Source organism: Bison bison, unplaced genomic scaffold, assembly GCF_000754665.1.
Source record: "Bison bison bison isolate TAMUID 2011002044 unplaced genomic scaffold, Bison_UMD1.0 scf7180017858572, whole genome shotgun sequence".
Taxonomy (NCBI): domain Eukaryota; kingdom Metazoa; phylum Chordata; class Mammalia; order Artiodactyla; family Bovidae; genus Bison; species Bison bison.
In genome coordinates this window covers 34,987-49,939 of record NW_011489144.1, presented here as the reverse complement: position 1 = coordinate 49,939, position 14,953 = coordinate 34,987, and positions in this window count along the sequence as shown.

Sequence of the window (14,953 nt, the reverse complement as noted above, 5' to 3'; positions counted from 1 at the left end):
AAGGCATGAGGAGAAGTGGAAGACAGAGGATGAGATGGGTGGATGGCATCACCAAATCGATGGACATGAGCTTCAGCAAGCTCTGGCAGTTGGTGATGGATAGGGAAGCCTGGCATGCTGCAGTCTATGGTGTTGCAAAAAGACAGACACATCTGAAGGACTGAACTAAACTGAACAAATTGAGAAAAAAGACTAATTAATCTAATTGAATCAAGTTGTTGACTAGCTACCTATAACAACACATTACTTAAGTGGCTTTAAAATTCAGACTTATGAATCTACATGCAGAGTGGAATATCTTCTAAGGGAAAAAAAAAATATTGGCCATCAAAAACAAAACCAAAGAAAACCAAAAGAAAAAAAGGAAAGAAACCTGACACTATATTCAACAACTATATTCCCTTGGTATATTTAATTTTCTTGAAGAAATCTCTAGTCTTTCCCATGCTATTGTTTTCCTCTATTTCTTTGCTTTGATCGCTGAGGAAGGCTTTCCTATCTCTCCTTGCTATTCTTTGGAACTCTGCATTCAAACGGGTATAGCTTTGCTTTTCTCATTTGCTTTTTGCTTCCCTTCTTTTTACAGCTCTGCCTCCTCAGACAGCCATTTTTCTTTTTTGCATTTCTTTTTCTTGGGGATGGTCTTGATTCCTGTCTCCTGTACAATGTCATGAACTTATGCCCATAGTTCATCAGGCACTCTGTCTATTAGATCTAGTCCCTTAAATCTATTTCTCACTTTCAGTGCATAGTCATAAGGGATTTGATTTAGGTCATACCTGAATGGTCTAGTGCTTTTCTCCACTTTCTTCAATTTCAGTCTGAATTTGGCAACAAGATGTTCATGATCTGAGCCACCGTCAGCTCCCAGTCTTGTTGTTGTGACTGTATAGAGCTTCTCCATTCTTGGCTGCAAAGAATATAATTACTCTGATTTTGGTTCCAACCATCTGGTGATATCCATGTGCAGAGTTTTCTCTTGTGTTGTTGGAAGAGGGTGTTTGCTATGACCAGTGTGTTCTCTTGGCAGAACTCTTTTAGCCTTTGCTCTGCTTCATTCTGTACTCAAAGGCCAAATTTGCATGTTACTCCTTGTGTTTCTTGACTCCTACTTTTGCATTCCAGTCCCCTATAATGAAAATGACATCTTTTAGGAGTTTTAGTTCTAGAAGGTCTTGTAAGTCTTCATAGAACCCTTCAACTTCAACTTTTTCAGTGTTACTTTCGGGGCATAGACTTGGATTACAGTGATATTGAATGGTTTGCCTTGGAAACGATCAGAGATCATACTGTCATTTTTGAGATTGCATCCAAGTACTGCATTTCAGACTCTTTTGTTGACTATGATGTCTACTCCATTTCTTCTAAGGGATTCCTGCCCACAGTAGTAGATATAATGGTCATCTGAGTTAAATTCACTCGTTCCAGCCCACCTTAGTTCGCTAATTCCTAGAATGTCTATGTTCACTCTTGTCATCTCCTCTTTGACCACTTCCAATTTGCCTTGATTCATGGACCTGACAATCCAGGTTCCTATGCAATATTGCTCTCTACAGCATCGAATCTTCCTTCTATCACCGGTCCCACCCTCAACTGGGTGTTGTCTTTGCTTTGGCTCCATCCCTCATTCATTCTGGAGTTATTTCTCTACTGATCTGCAGTAAATATTGGGCACCTACCTACCTGGGGAGTTCATCTTTCAGTGTCCTATCTTTTTGCCTTATCATACTGTTCATGGGGTTCTCAAGGCAATAATACTGAAGTGGTTTGCCATTCCCTTCTCCAGTGGACCACATTCTGTCAGACCTCTCCACCATGACCTGTCCATCTTGTGTGATTGCACATGGCATGGCTTAGTTTCTTGAGTTAAACAAGGCTGTGATCCGTGTGACAGATTGGCTAGTTGTCTGTGATTGTGGTTTTAGTCTGTCTGCCCTCTGATGCCCTCTCTCAATGCCTACCATCTTACTTGGGTTTCTCTTACCTTGGACGTGGGGTATCTCTTCATAGCTGCTCCAGCAAAGCACAGCCGCTGCTCCTTACCTTGGTAGTGGGGTAGCTCCTCTTGGCTGCCGCCCCTGATTTCGATGTGGGGAAGTTCCTTTCCACCACGCTTTGGCACTGACGTGGCAGCCGCCATATATCTGCACCGCCATTGCAGCTGAGGCCAGCAATAATTCAACAACTTATTGTTCCACATATTGTTTCTGTTATTGTGACAGAATCGTATATATGTTAACAGGTAAAAGCAAGATAATAATTAAAACTAATGTTCTGAAGTAAGCCATTCAGTGGCTAGAAAAAGAGGTTCACACATAATATATAGAAGTTCAGTTCAAACCCTGCTGTCTTAAATCTTGAACTGAAAGTACAAGTTTGTACCAACTAATTATATTCCTTTTTATTTTAATTTTTAAAGAAAATGTGTACTTCCTCCTCCGACCACTGTAAAGCCTAGAAGCAGTGACAACTTGATAACAGTGACTATTCTGAGGTCTAACTTGTAGCTTCTAACTACATTTCCCATTAGATGATCTTAAAGAGATGGCTCATTTCAGGAATGGGTAAAGAAATGCACAAAGTGATCTTGGGAATCGTGAAGGACCAGAAAGCTGAGGGACTTCAAAGACCAATGGGGATTGGACAGAAAGTTGAGGAATCCAAATGAAAAGGCCAAATACCTACCAGTTTTTTTGTGTGTGTGTGTGCAGAATGGTGTTTCTGCTTCTCAACACAATGTTTATGTTTGTCATAGCTTTCCTGCCAAGAAGCAAACGTCCTCTGATTTCATGGCTGCAGGCAGCATCCACAGTCGTTTTAGAGGCTAAGATGAAGAAATCTGTGACTGCTTCCACATTTTCTCCTTCTATTTGCCATGAAGGACGAGGCTGGATCCCATGATCTTAGCTTTTTAATATTTAATTTTAAGCTGGCCATATGTGTCCAAATGTTAATAGGCAGCATCTAATTTGTCACTGTGGTAGACTGCTAGGGCACCAACTCACCATTCTGAGCACTGAGAAAGGAAAATAATCATCAATGTTTATGTTATTTTTGTTTCTATTAAGCATAGGTTATATAACTACAAACAGCTTCAGGAAAACAAGCTAGACTGTCCCTTCTGGGGGTGATGAGAGAGTGATGGGGAGCTGCTATAATAGAGATGAAGCCTCACTCACTGGCCTGCAGCTCACCTCCTGCTGTAGAGGTCTGATTCCTAATAGACCAAGGACTGGTACTGGTCCTGACCTACTGTGCTGGTATTGTGGACTCCTGCTCTAAACCCAATAGTGGGACATTCTGTAAGACAAACCACACTACTTCCTCTCCATTTCTGAACAAATAAATGGCATTAAAATTAGAAGAAACACTTATTTAGTCCTAAAGGAGAACAACCAAGTGCAACATAGGACAACATTCTTTCAGTAAACTGTGAAAAGACATCTGCTTTTTGAGAATCAGGGAAATTTGCACATGGACTGGATATAAAATATTCATTTTGGAGGGAACCAAAGAACATTTTTTTTTCATATCTTATCATTCTACCCAAAATACTCATTATGTACATTTGTTGAAATGTTCATCTTGTCCTAAAATACTTCAGGAAAAATGAATAAGGAGTAAAAAGAGAATGAAATGATGGTCTGTCTTGATTAAAAAACAGATAGCTGCTATGCTATGCTATGCATAGCTGCTATGGATTGAATTGTGTCCACCCTTTATTCCCAATGTGATGGTATTAGGAAGTAGGGCCTTTGGGAGGTACCCAGGTTGACATAGCGTTTTGATGGTGGTCCCTCATGATGGGATTAGCCTTTTCCTCTTTTTCTCTCTTATTCTCCCTCTTCTTCCTTCCCTTAAACCACCACATGTGAGAACATACCAACAAGATAAAGACTGATGCAAGTCAAGAATATTTCTGCTGGGAACTCAATTGGCCACCACCTTGATGTTGCATAGTCTCCAGTCTATGACAACCTGAGGGACTAAGAGGTTAGTTTTGTAGTTATTGATGCCGAATGATGAAATATAGGGTTCATGACACTCTTCTTTCTTATATTTGTCATGTTTGAAATTGTTTTGCAGTAAAAAGCACCCCACTCCAGTACTCTTGCCTGGAGAATCCCATGGATGGAGGAGCCTGGTGAGCTGCAGTCCATGGGGTCGCTAAGAGTCAGACACGACTGAGCAACTTCACTTTCAATTTTCACTTTCATGCACTGGAGAAGGAAATGGCAACCCACTCTAGTGTTCTTGCCTGGAGAATCCCAGGGACGGGGGAGCCTCGTGGGCTGCCGTCTATGGAGTCGCACAGAGTCAGACATGACTGAAGCGACTTAGCAGCAGCAAGAAGTTTATAGAAAGTCCATTTTGAAGTCTCTGTCTTAGTGATACCCTGAAGATCCCAAGATAACAGATTCAGGCAGGTCCCCAACAATTGAGTGGTTGGAAGACTACATGCTCCTTACTCCAACACATCTCTTGTCATCTGAAAACTGTCCCCCACACCTGAAACCCTTACCACGCCCCTTCCCCATCTTCATCTCCATTCCTCTCTTAAGCTGAGTCATCTAGCTGGAGATGTTGATGATTCAGGACAAAGTCTGGAAGCAGAAGGAATATAGACAGTTTTAGAAAGAACGTACTGAGAAGACCCATCTTGGTTTTCCCTTCTTTAGTGCCATCTGCAGGTGAGGCACTGAGACTGGCTAGGGATGGAGCCACAAGTGGGACTGTCTACATATCTACAAGTGAAGGGAATAGGAATTCAGAACCCAGTAACGAGGAGGTGGGCAGCTTGCACAGGACCCATGAGGGAAGGAATAAGCACTGGGAAAAGAATAGTGCCTACCTGAGTTCCAGGACTTCTTGAGTCTTCCGATTAAACTTGGAGGTCACTTCCTTCCTGCTGGAATTCCTGCTGCAGATGTGGAGGGGAGAGAGCTGTACTAACTGCTAATGAGTCACAGGGAGATGGACAGCCTCCACCAGAGACCCTTTGATTCCACGCTAACTGCAGGTATCATCCCAAGCCAGAAAGCAAATAGCAGGTCATCCAAAAGATGACCTATTTTAAATAGTATTTAAAATATACAAAATTTGGCTAAGAGTTCTGGCATATCTAGTTCCCAGAGTTTTTTAGGAGAGATGATTCATCAGCCTAATTTGGGTTTCTGCTGAAGAACCTACAAGCTTCCCCATTGCTAACTATTGACTTATACCTACCTGATCTCATTCCACAGAACCCAAATGATGGTAAGTTCCAGGGGGCAAGGCCTCTAAGGTCCTCAGTGTCACAGCAACTGTGTGCCAAGTGGTCTACCACTCCCAGTCCTGAGCCTAGGACCCATGAACATCACCAGACAGTTACAGCCCCCTGCCCACCAGAGGCAGCCTCAGCATCCTCAGCAACACCCACCTCTGAGCCCCTTGTCCACTGACTGGAAGTGAGCCTCAGTCTGGAACAAGTGTTCTGGAGTAAGTCCAGTCTCCCTCATCCAAGAGATGGGAAACTGAACCCTGGGGTGTATAACTCACCTTAAAGCTGCAGGTAAGTTAGTGAAGACTTGGGACCCAGGAACTCTAGTTCCCAGGCTAGGAGACATCCAGGAAGTTGAAGATGAGAGAAAGCTCAATTTCTCCTGCTACTGGGTAGCTCTAAGATGTCTGCAAGCACCAGAGTGGAAGTTTCTTTCTGGTTGCCCCTCAAGTCTGGTTCTGATTTTATCAGCAGACCTGCCTCTGTGTAGCAGCAGGAAAGCAATATGCAGGGCTGTTTCTTCCGGGTTCAGGCACTGGGAGAACCCTGGCTGTAGTGACCCTAGGAGGCAGTAATGCAGGTGATGACTGACTCACTCCCAACTCAGAGTCCCCAGAGCTCCCACTCCTCCTTCACACAAGACAGACACTTGGCTGACTGGGTAACATGAACCTACATTCACAGCAAGAAGCATTGTCTTCTCTGCCTTCTGGCGACTTAGATATATGCCTTATGTTTCCTCAGGGAACCACTGGCTGAGCGAGTTCAGGGTCTGAGACTAGCCTGGATTCATGGGATGTGTTCCCTCCTTGATGCACCAAAGACATCTTCGAGATTCAAATGCCTTGAGAGAATTACAATCACCCTTATATTTTGTAGGGACTTTGCTTTATGAATCTGGTTGGAGCAAAAGGACAGAAACACAGGACAAGGCTGGACATCTCCGGGTCCCAACTGACTGTGAGTTGAGTTCCAGCCACCAGGCTTCACAGTCATGTGCTGATGTTATTCACAAGCCATCTTTGAAGAAGGAATAGAGGAAAGAGTTTTTCGTCAGAGAGCAGTATGGTCAAAGGACCGTGGGAATCATATGGGGTAAGATGAAACAAGAGTCATTACTTGTTTCTTTGCTCTATCAGTTCCTTGACGTTTCTACTCCTGAGAACAAGTACGTGGAGATAGTCAGAGGCATTGGTGGTGCCCCTGACACCTGACGCTCCTGGTGATAACCAGTTTGAGGACACATCCCTGAATCCAGAGCATATTCAGTCTCATGAGAGCCCCAGGTTCTCTCTTCTTGGGAAGGTTGACATGTCTCATTACTGATAACTCACAACTGAAGCATGGGATGAGGTCATGGTGGTTGACCTATAGGCCAAGTACCAAGCATAGAAGGAAGGATGGCAGTGGAAGTGTAGAAATTTATTAAGCTTGGTTACCTTGGTCCTTAGCACGGGCTACTTCCCACATCTACAATGTTTTTCTTCCAAATTTTTGCATTGCCGGGTCCTTTTCAACACTTAGCATCATCTGAAATGAGTCTCTCTCAGACTTGCATTCCCTGGCCATGCACTCTCACAAGCACAGACCCTCATCCAAAAAGTGCCTAGACACTTCCCTCCATCAAAACGATAATTATAGTTACCAAAGTGGAAAGGTGGGAGAGGGATAAATTGAGAGTTTGAGATTAATATATGTATACTACTTTATTTAATAGATAATCAACAAAGACCTACTGTACAGCACAGGAATACTGCTCAATAGTCTGTAATATCCTGTATGGGAAAAAAATCTAAGAAACAATGGGTACATGTGTATGTATAAGGGAATTAATTTCCCATACAACTAATATTAATACAATGCTGTAAATCAACTACACTCATATATAATTTAAAACCTGATTTTTTTTAATGCTTACATGTAGAGATCCATGGAGTTCTTTAGACTCACAGGATTTCAGATATGATGTTGGACATGGCAGGTTGGGTGTGGAAATCTAGACGTTATCTGAGGTTGCATTTTCCTGAGCTGTGGTGTCTTTTGCTTCTAGTGTCACCTTTGATTTGTCTTTGGAGTATCTAATACAAAGGCTTGGAGACACCAGCTGGGTGTTACTTAAAGGATGAGAGGGAGGTGCTAGTGGGAGAGGGAAATCCCAGCCCCCTAGCCTTGTGTTGGGGCACGTTTGAGGCACAACTTATATCCCAAGTTCCCTGTGAAAACAGGCTGTAGCTTCCCTCTCCATGACTTGCATGATATCAGACCCAGACTGGTTTCATCCTTTTTCATGCCCTGCTTCCACTGAGACCTCAGTGGTTTCTCTGGGAGAATTTTTTTTTTTTAATTTTGGCAGCATTAGGTCTTCATTGTGAAGAAGGCAATGGCACTCACTCCAGTACTCTTGCCTGGAAAATACCATGAACAGAGGAGCCTGGAAGGCTGCAGTCCATAAGGTCGCTGAGGGTCAGACACGACTAAACAACTTCACTTTCAATTTTCACTTTCATTCATTGGAGAAGGAAATGGCAACCCACTCTACTGTTCTTGCCTGGAGAATCCCATGGACGGGGGAGCCTGGTGGACTGCCTTCTATGGGGTCACACAGAGTCAGACACGACTGAAGTGACTTAGCAGCAGCAGCAGGTCTTCATTGCTGCTCAGGACTTCTCTATTTGCAGTGAGCGGGGGCTCCTCTGTAATTGCAGTGCACTGGCTTTTCAACCATGTGTTTCTCTTGATGTACATCACAGGCTCGAGGGCACTCAGGCTCAGTAGTTGTGGCCAATGGCTTAGTTGCCCTGGGGCATTTGCAATCTTCCCAAACCAGGTCTCAAACGCATATCTTAAGCACTGGATCAAAAGGGAAAACACTCTGGAAGTAATTTGAAATAAATAAGTTTTACATGAAACTTGGCACCATGGCCTACTTATAAGGAGAGTGATAGAGGACTGTCCCTGCTTCAAGCAACCTCCTGAGATCAGGACTGATGAACTCCCAAGGGTTCCTACAGGATCTTGAAGCTTTCCTGCCATGTGGCTTTGTTCTTCCTTCACTTTCTGAATCCCACACTAGACCACAGCTTCCAGAGGGCAGGGCTATCACTTGACTCACTTGTAAGTATATGTCAGTAGATATTGTCTCATTCAGACCCTAATGTCAAGAAAAGGCTAACACAAAGATCAGTTATTTTATTATGAGTGTTAGGTTACAAGTTCAACGACTGTAATCAAAATCTTAGTAATATTGTCTTAAATACAATACAGTTTCAATTCTCTGTCATATAGTGTTAGTGCAGGTCTCTCCACAGAGATGAGGGCCCACTTCTTTCTTGTCACAGCTTCCGCCTGTGTTACTTACCTCTGGTCTAACATGGCTGCTCAAGCTCCTGTCATTACATGTGCATTCCAGCTAGTGGGGCAGAAATTAATACTTCCATTTGGAAGTGACATATCACCTCTACTCAAGTTCCACTGGCCAAAGTATCTTCCATGGTCATGGCAAAGCTGGGGGTGGTGGGCACACAGAAGGGCAGGGGAATGTGATCCTACTGAAGAACATTCATGATGAGTAATAAGGGCCACCACCCTTCATTCATGTCTCTGTAATTCATTCTTCTTTGGTTCTACCCACACAGCTCTCAGTCTGTTTTGGCCTGTAGATATGGATATGGATGAGGTTATAAGAGAGGACATGGCCCAGGCTACTGGAAAAAACAAATATGGAGAAAATATGAATCAAAAGATTAAAAAAAAGTATAAAAATGCAAAATCAAAAGGAAAACATGCTTATAATCATAATTTTGCATTTATACAATTTAGGTATAATGGTTGATGAATGAATTTATAAAATAAAAAAGAGAAATGTAAAATATAAATATATTCACTAAACCCAACAAAATAATAAGGCTATATCATATTAAACACATAGTAGTATCAGGATTAAGTTTGGATGCATATTGCATAAAACTAAAACAACCATAACTTTAGCAAGATAAACTTGATTTTTCTCTCCCACTGAAACAAAGCTGGAGGTGGGCAAGCCAGAGCTTGGAGGCTATTCATCTCCAAGGTTACATGATTGTCCACTATAACTGTGGGAGTTCCAGCCATCACAACTCAAACCCAGACAACAGTTAAGAAGTAGGTGGGGAAGGGAAGAGTCCCATCTCTCAGCTAAATCAGCTCCTTGAAAGCAGTCTTCCAAGGAATCCCTCTTACAGTTCTGCTTGCATCTCTAAGTCACCTGTCATGACTAAGAGCACAGGTGAGTAGGAATTGCAGTCCTGTAGCTACTGGGATCATGGATATATAACAAACTATTTTCAGTTTTGAAAGAGAATCAAAGAATAGATCATTTTGCAGGTAGCCTGCAGCACCCACCTTAAAGAACAGCAACAACAACAAAAAGAATGGAATAGGCTGAACGGCTGGCCACAGTGTGGGAGCCAGGAGGAAGGAACAGCAATGAAAAACAGCTAGATCGATCTGAACTGTGCTCCAGAAAATAGAGGCAGACTGGTCAGTAGAGATCTCCTAATGATTGAAGTGAGGATTACAAATACCACATGACCCAATTTGTTTTGAAAACTGCTTTTCCAACTCAGGTCCCAAATCTCTCTCAATTCTTTAGCTTTTAAATATCTTGTCTTTGTTACCTTACATTCTGACCTTCCTTATTTCTGTTCACATCACTTCTCCATCTAGTCTACCAGCATTACAATATCCAGTATTGAGAACTTAGCAACACTTTCTAGAAGTGGGTAGAAACACAATGACTATTTCTACTTTAATATTAGTTTCTCCTGATCAAGGTCTTTTGAAGAACTGATATGCCTAGAATTATGGAGGTCTCACATTTCCTCTAAAATTCCAACTAAGAATGTGACTCCCTTGGACCTGGAGGGGATGCACTCACTTTTGGATCCACAGGTCTTAGCAGAACAGTAAGTCCCCTGAGTATGAACAAATTACGTTTCAAAAGAGTGTTCAAAAATCCCAATTTCTTCATAAGTCCAGCAAAGTTACTTAGACAGCCAACTAAGACAAGTGGCTATATGTTACTGCAATTTAATAGCTTTATGATACTTTTCACACAAATAATACATAAAAAAACAAACACAATATAGAAAACATTTTTAATCTTGCAGTACCTGGATAGAGCATGGAACCCACTCCAGTATTCTTGTCTGGAGAATCCCCATGGCAAGAGGAGCCTGGCAGACTGCAGTCCATATGTTGAAAATTCAGACATAGCTGAGCAACTAAGCACACCTTTAAAAATAGAATAGTAGTACCATCTACATTACCACTGCATTTATGCTTCCTTTCAGACAGCGTAGGCTTGAAATAAAGTCCTGCACTATTGTACTCCATACAGTTCTGTACAGTAAAGTACACAAATGCACACCAACTTGTCTTGGATTTACCCACGACAATGTGTGTCAGATCTGTGATCTAACTGATATGATTGCACATGCAAATGCACTTTTACATGTTTGAAAGTTTCAACTTGAACGTTTGTATGTAACAAACTTGCTACACAGGTTTTCAGTGAATGTATGTAGTGAAGGAACAAGAGAGCAGAGTAAGGAGCTGCCTGTTCTTTCCCTTTTTGCATGTATTATGGCCACTGTTAATAGGAATTTCACTGGGTGTAACTGAGGCCCGGTGTATGGGAACACGGCTGCAAGTGACAGAGGACCAGAGTCCCAGAAGGTAGAACAAGAGCCGTGGTTGGTTGAAAAGAGCCAAAAGTGCGAAATAGGAGGAAACAAGTTTTCACTGGTTTATGTTAAAGACTCGGCAAATATCATCCAGCTTTGTGTTTAGTGATTGAGATGTGGTTTAAAGGAACAGTCCCTGTTGCCCAGGATGAGCGAGACAGGAGAAGAGAGAGGAGACTGAACCATTTAAATCAAACATAAATGTCTAGTATTGTCTATGTATGTCTAGTATTGAAGAGATGTAAGTCCTGTCAATTTATCTGCTCCCTCCTGAGAAGAATTAGAGTTGTAAAAGAGGGAAGGTCTGCACTATGCTAGCACCTTATTCTTCTTCTGTCTAGTGAACATTGATTTCTAATGCCATTTCTTTATAAACGGAGGATGTACTTTGTATGATTGAAGTCTTCTAATTTACTGTTCCATATAAACTTTTGGTGCTGTTCTGTGCCCAGGCTCAAGGGGCCAAGAGGCCTGGCAGGCTCTGTTTTGGATGCAGAGTGCAGTGTATGGGGATCTGCTGTTGTCTGGGCCCTGGATTATATCTTCAGTCTGGGTTCACATCTGAGGTGTTAACCCTAATTGGGTTTAATTCGATCATCTTGCTCTTTATCTTCAGTTTGTCCCTTGTTCTTTCTTTCCATGTCTCTTTTTATTCCTGACTTCTCTGTGACTGAGTAGTTTTTCTGATTCCCTATTATATCCTTTGTCATTTTATTAACTGTAACTGTTTTTTAAGTAGTTTTAAGATCCATGGGATGCATCTTTAGCTTGCCAGTCTATCATTATTAAATATGACAATTATTAAATTATATATTTATTTATCATGTCTTTGTCTGTGCTGGGTATTAGTGTGGCATGCAGGATCTTCCTTGTGGAAGGAACTCTCTATCTGAGGGGAGCATGCTCAGTATTTGCAGAATGTAAACTCTATTTGAGACATGCAGGCTTAGTTGCTCAGTGGCATGTGGGATCACAGTTCTCTGGCAAAGGAACAAAACGTTGCCATTTGCACATGCTTTGCATTGTAAAGCAGATCCTTAACCACTGGACCACCAAGGAAGTCCCTATATTTACCTTTTAATACATATTACCTGTTTATCATTTTGGGTAATGTTCATTCCCCCTGTAGATCCATATTTTCACTTCGTTTTAAATTCCTTCTCACTTGAGACCTTTAAGAAACATTTACTACATTGGTCTGTTGGTGGTGATGCAGTTTTGCATTTGTTGTATGTCTGAGAAAGTATTTTATCTTGTTTTTGATATGTATTTTTCTTGGGTGTATAATTGTGAGTCAGTTACGTTCCTCTCAGCATTTAAGATATGGTGCCAGTGTCCTCTGGCTAACATTGTTTCATTTGCCTAATCTGCTGTCATCCTCATTTTTTGTTCTACCGTGACTGTTTTTCATTCTGGTTACATTTCTTTGGTTGATTGTTTCAAGCCGTGAATTATGATGTGCCTTTGTAGAGTTGTCATATTTCTTGTCCTTGACTTAATTGAGCTTCTGTGTTAATGGGTTTAAAGCTTTCATCATATCTGGAAAATTTTTAGCCAGTAATTATGAAGTTCTTTGCTCTATTCTCCTGTCTTTCACTTCCTGTGGGATTCCATTTACATATATTTTAGCACTCTTAAAGTTACTTCAAAGCTCACTGATGCACAATTAATTTTTCCCACAGTCTTTGCATTTCTATATTACATGTCTCTATTTAACATACTCAATATTCTTCAGCTTCATGAATATAAGCATTATTGATGTAGCAAGCATTTTAATGTCCTTCCCTGCTAATTAAGTAATATATATTTTACTTGTGCTTTGATTATCTTGCTTCTTTACACATCTGGATTTTTTTTTCTTTTTAAATTTATTTATTTATCTTAATTAAAGGAAAATCACCTTACAAAATTGAGATGAAACTAGGACAAACATTTTCACAATGTATATGGAAATTTTAAATTGGATTGTGTATACGGTCACTTTACCTTTGGATGCTGGATATTTTTTAATTTTTATAAATTGTTCCTTTCACTGTTTGCAAACACTGTTAATTTTTTGGAAACAATTGCATTTTTTGAAGGCTTGCTGTAAAGCTTTTTAAGCTGAGATGAAACCAGCCTTTAGACCAGGTTTACTATTTCCCACTAGCAAGGAAATATTGTCTTTAAGGCCCTATTGATCTCATGTGAATTATGAGTAATTTCCGGGGAAGTCCTAAGGTGGCAGAGGAATAGGACAGGGAGATCAGTTTCTCCCTTAACAAATTCATCAAAAGAACATTTGAACGCTGAGTAAATGCCACAAAACAACTTCTGAATGCAGGGAGAGGACATCAGGCACCCAGAAAAGCAGCCTATTGTCTTCAAAAGGAGGTAGGAAAAAATTTAAAAGATAAAAAGAGAGGCAAAAGAGGTAGGGATGAAGATCTGTCCTGGGAAGGGAGTCTTAAAAAAGAGAGAACTTTCCACACACCAGGAAACACTCTCACTGGCGAGTCTGTGGCAAGCCTTGAAACCTCAGAGGACAACATAAGTAGGAGGAAAAATAAATAAAAAATTTAAACCCACAGATTACATGCCCAATGGTAACTCCCAGCAGGGAAGCAGCGCAGACACCTGCATCTGTTCCTAACAAGAGGGGGATGGGCAGGGAGGTGCAGGCTGCATTGTTTAGATTAAGGACCAGGCCTGAATGCCCCGAGGGCAATCTGAGGGAACTAACTTGAAATAGCAAACCAGGCCCTAGGATAGCTACCCCGGTGAAAACCCCTAAACTAAGACACCACCAGGCCTGCTCACAGATCAAAGGACTGAGCAGAGGTATCAAGCTGCAGAGCAGTCCATCCTCTGCCAGAGACAGGGGAGCGAGGGAAGCCAGGGCTGGAAGGGGGCAATCGCAGCCCCAGAGAGGCATCATCTACCAAACTGCAAGCAGGCTTCATTGCTAACCAAGATTTCTTGGGATTCTGGACGGTCAATATCAGCCTAATAAGGTGTGCCATTTGTATACCCAGAAAACTGAATGGAAGGGATGGGAGAGGCAATAAGTAGGAGCAACCATGCTTGCCAAACACCTGGTCACCTGAGCGGCTCAGACCTGGGAAGCAGATGCAACCCAGGGCCCGCCTCAGACAGTTCCCAGCAGAGCAACCTAGAGCCTGAGCAGTGTAGACTGGGAAAGGACACACGCCATGAGCGGGGACAAACCCAGTGTGCCCGAGACACTGGGAGCACTCCCCACACATGCCAGTGAAATTTGTTTGCAGTGTTCCTCCCTCCCCACAGCATGACTGAAAAAGTGAGCCTAAAAAAGTTGTCCACCATCACCCCATTGGGACAGGGCAGAAATTAGACACTTGAGAGACCAGAAAACAGAAGCTACAACAGTGGGAACTGCCCTGGAAGTGACAGGTGCAATAGATTAAAACCCTGCAATTAGCACTGACTACATAGGCTTCTGGTCCCATCACTTCATGGGAAATAGATGGGGAAAGAGTGGAAACAGTGTCAGACTTTAATTTTGGGGCTTCAAAATCACTGCAGATGGTAACTGCAGTCATGAAATTAAAAGGTGCTTACTCCTTGGAAGGAAAGTTATGACCAACCTACATAGCATATTCAAAAGCAGAGACATTACTTTGCCAACAAAGGTCCGTCTAGTCAAGGCTATGGGTTTTCCAGTGGTCATGTATGGATGGGAGAGTTGGACTATGAAGAAAGCTGAGTGCCAAAGAATTAATGCTTTTTAACTGTGGTGTTGGAGAAGACTCTTGAGAGTCCCTTGGACTGTAAGGACATCCAACCAGTCCATTCTGAAGGAGATCAGCCCTGGGATTTCTTTGGAGGGAATGATGCTGAAGCTGAAACTCCAGTACTTTGGCCACCTCACGCAAAGAGTTGACTCATTGGAAAAGACTCTGATGCTGGGAGGGATTGGGGTCAGGAGGAGAAGGGGACTACAGAGGATGAG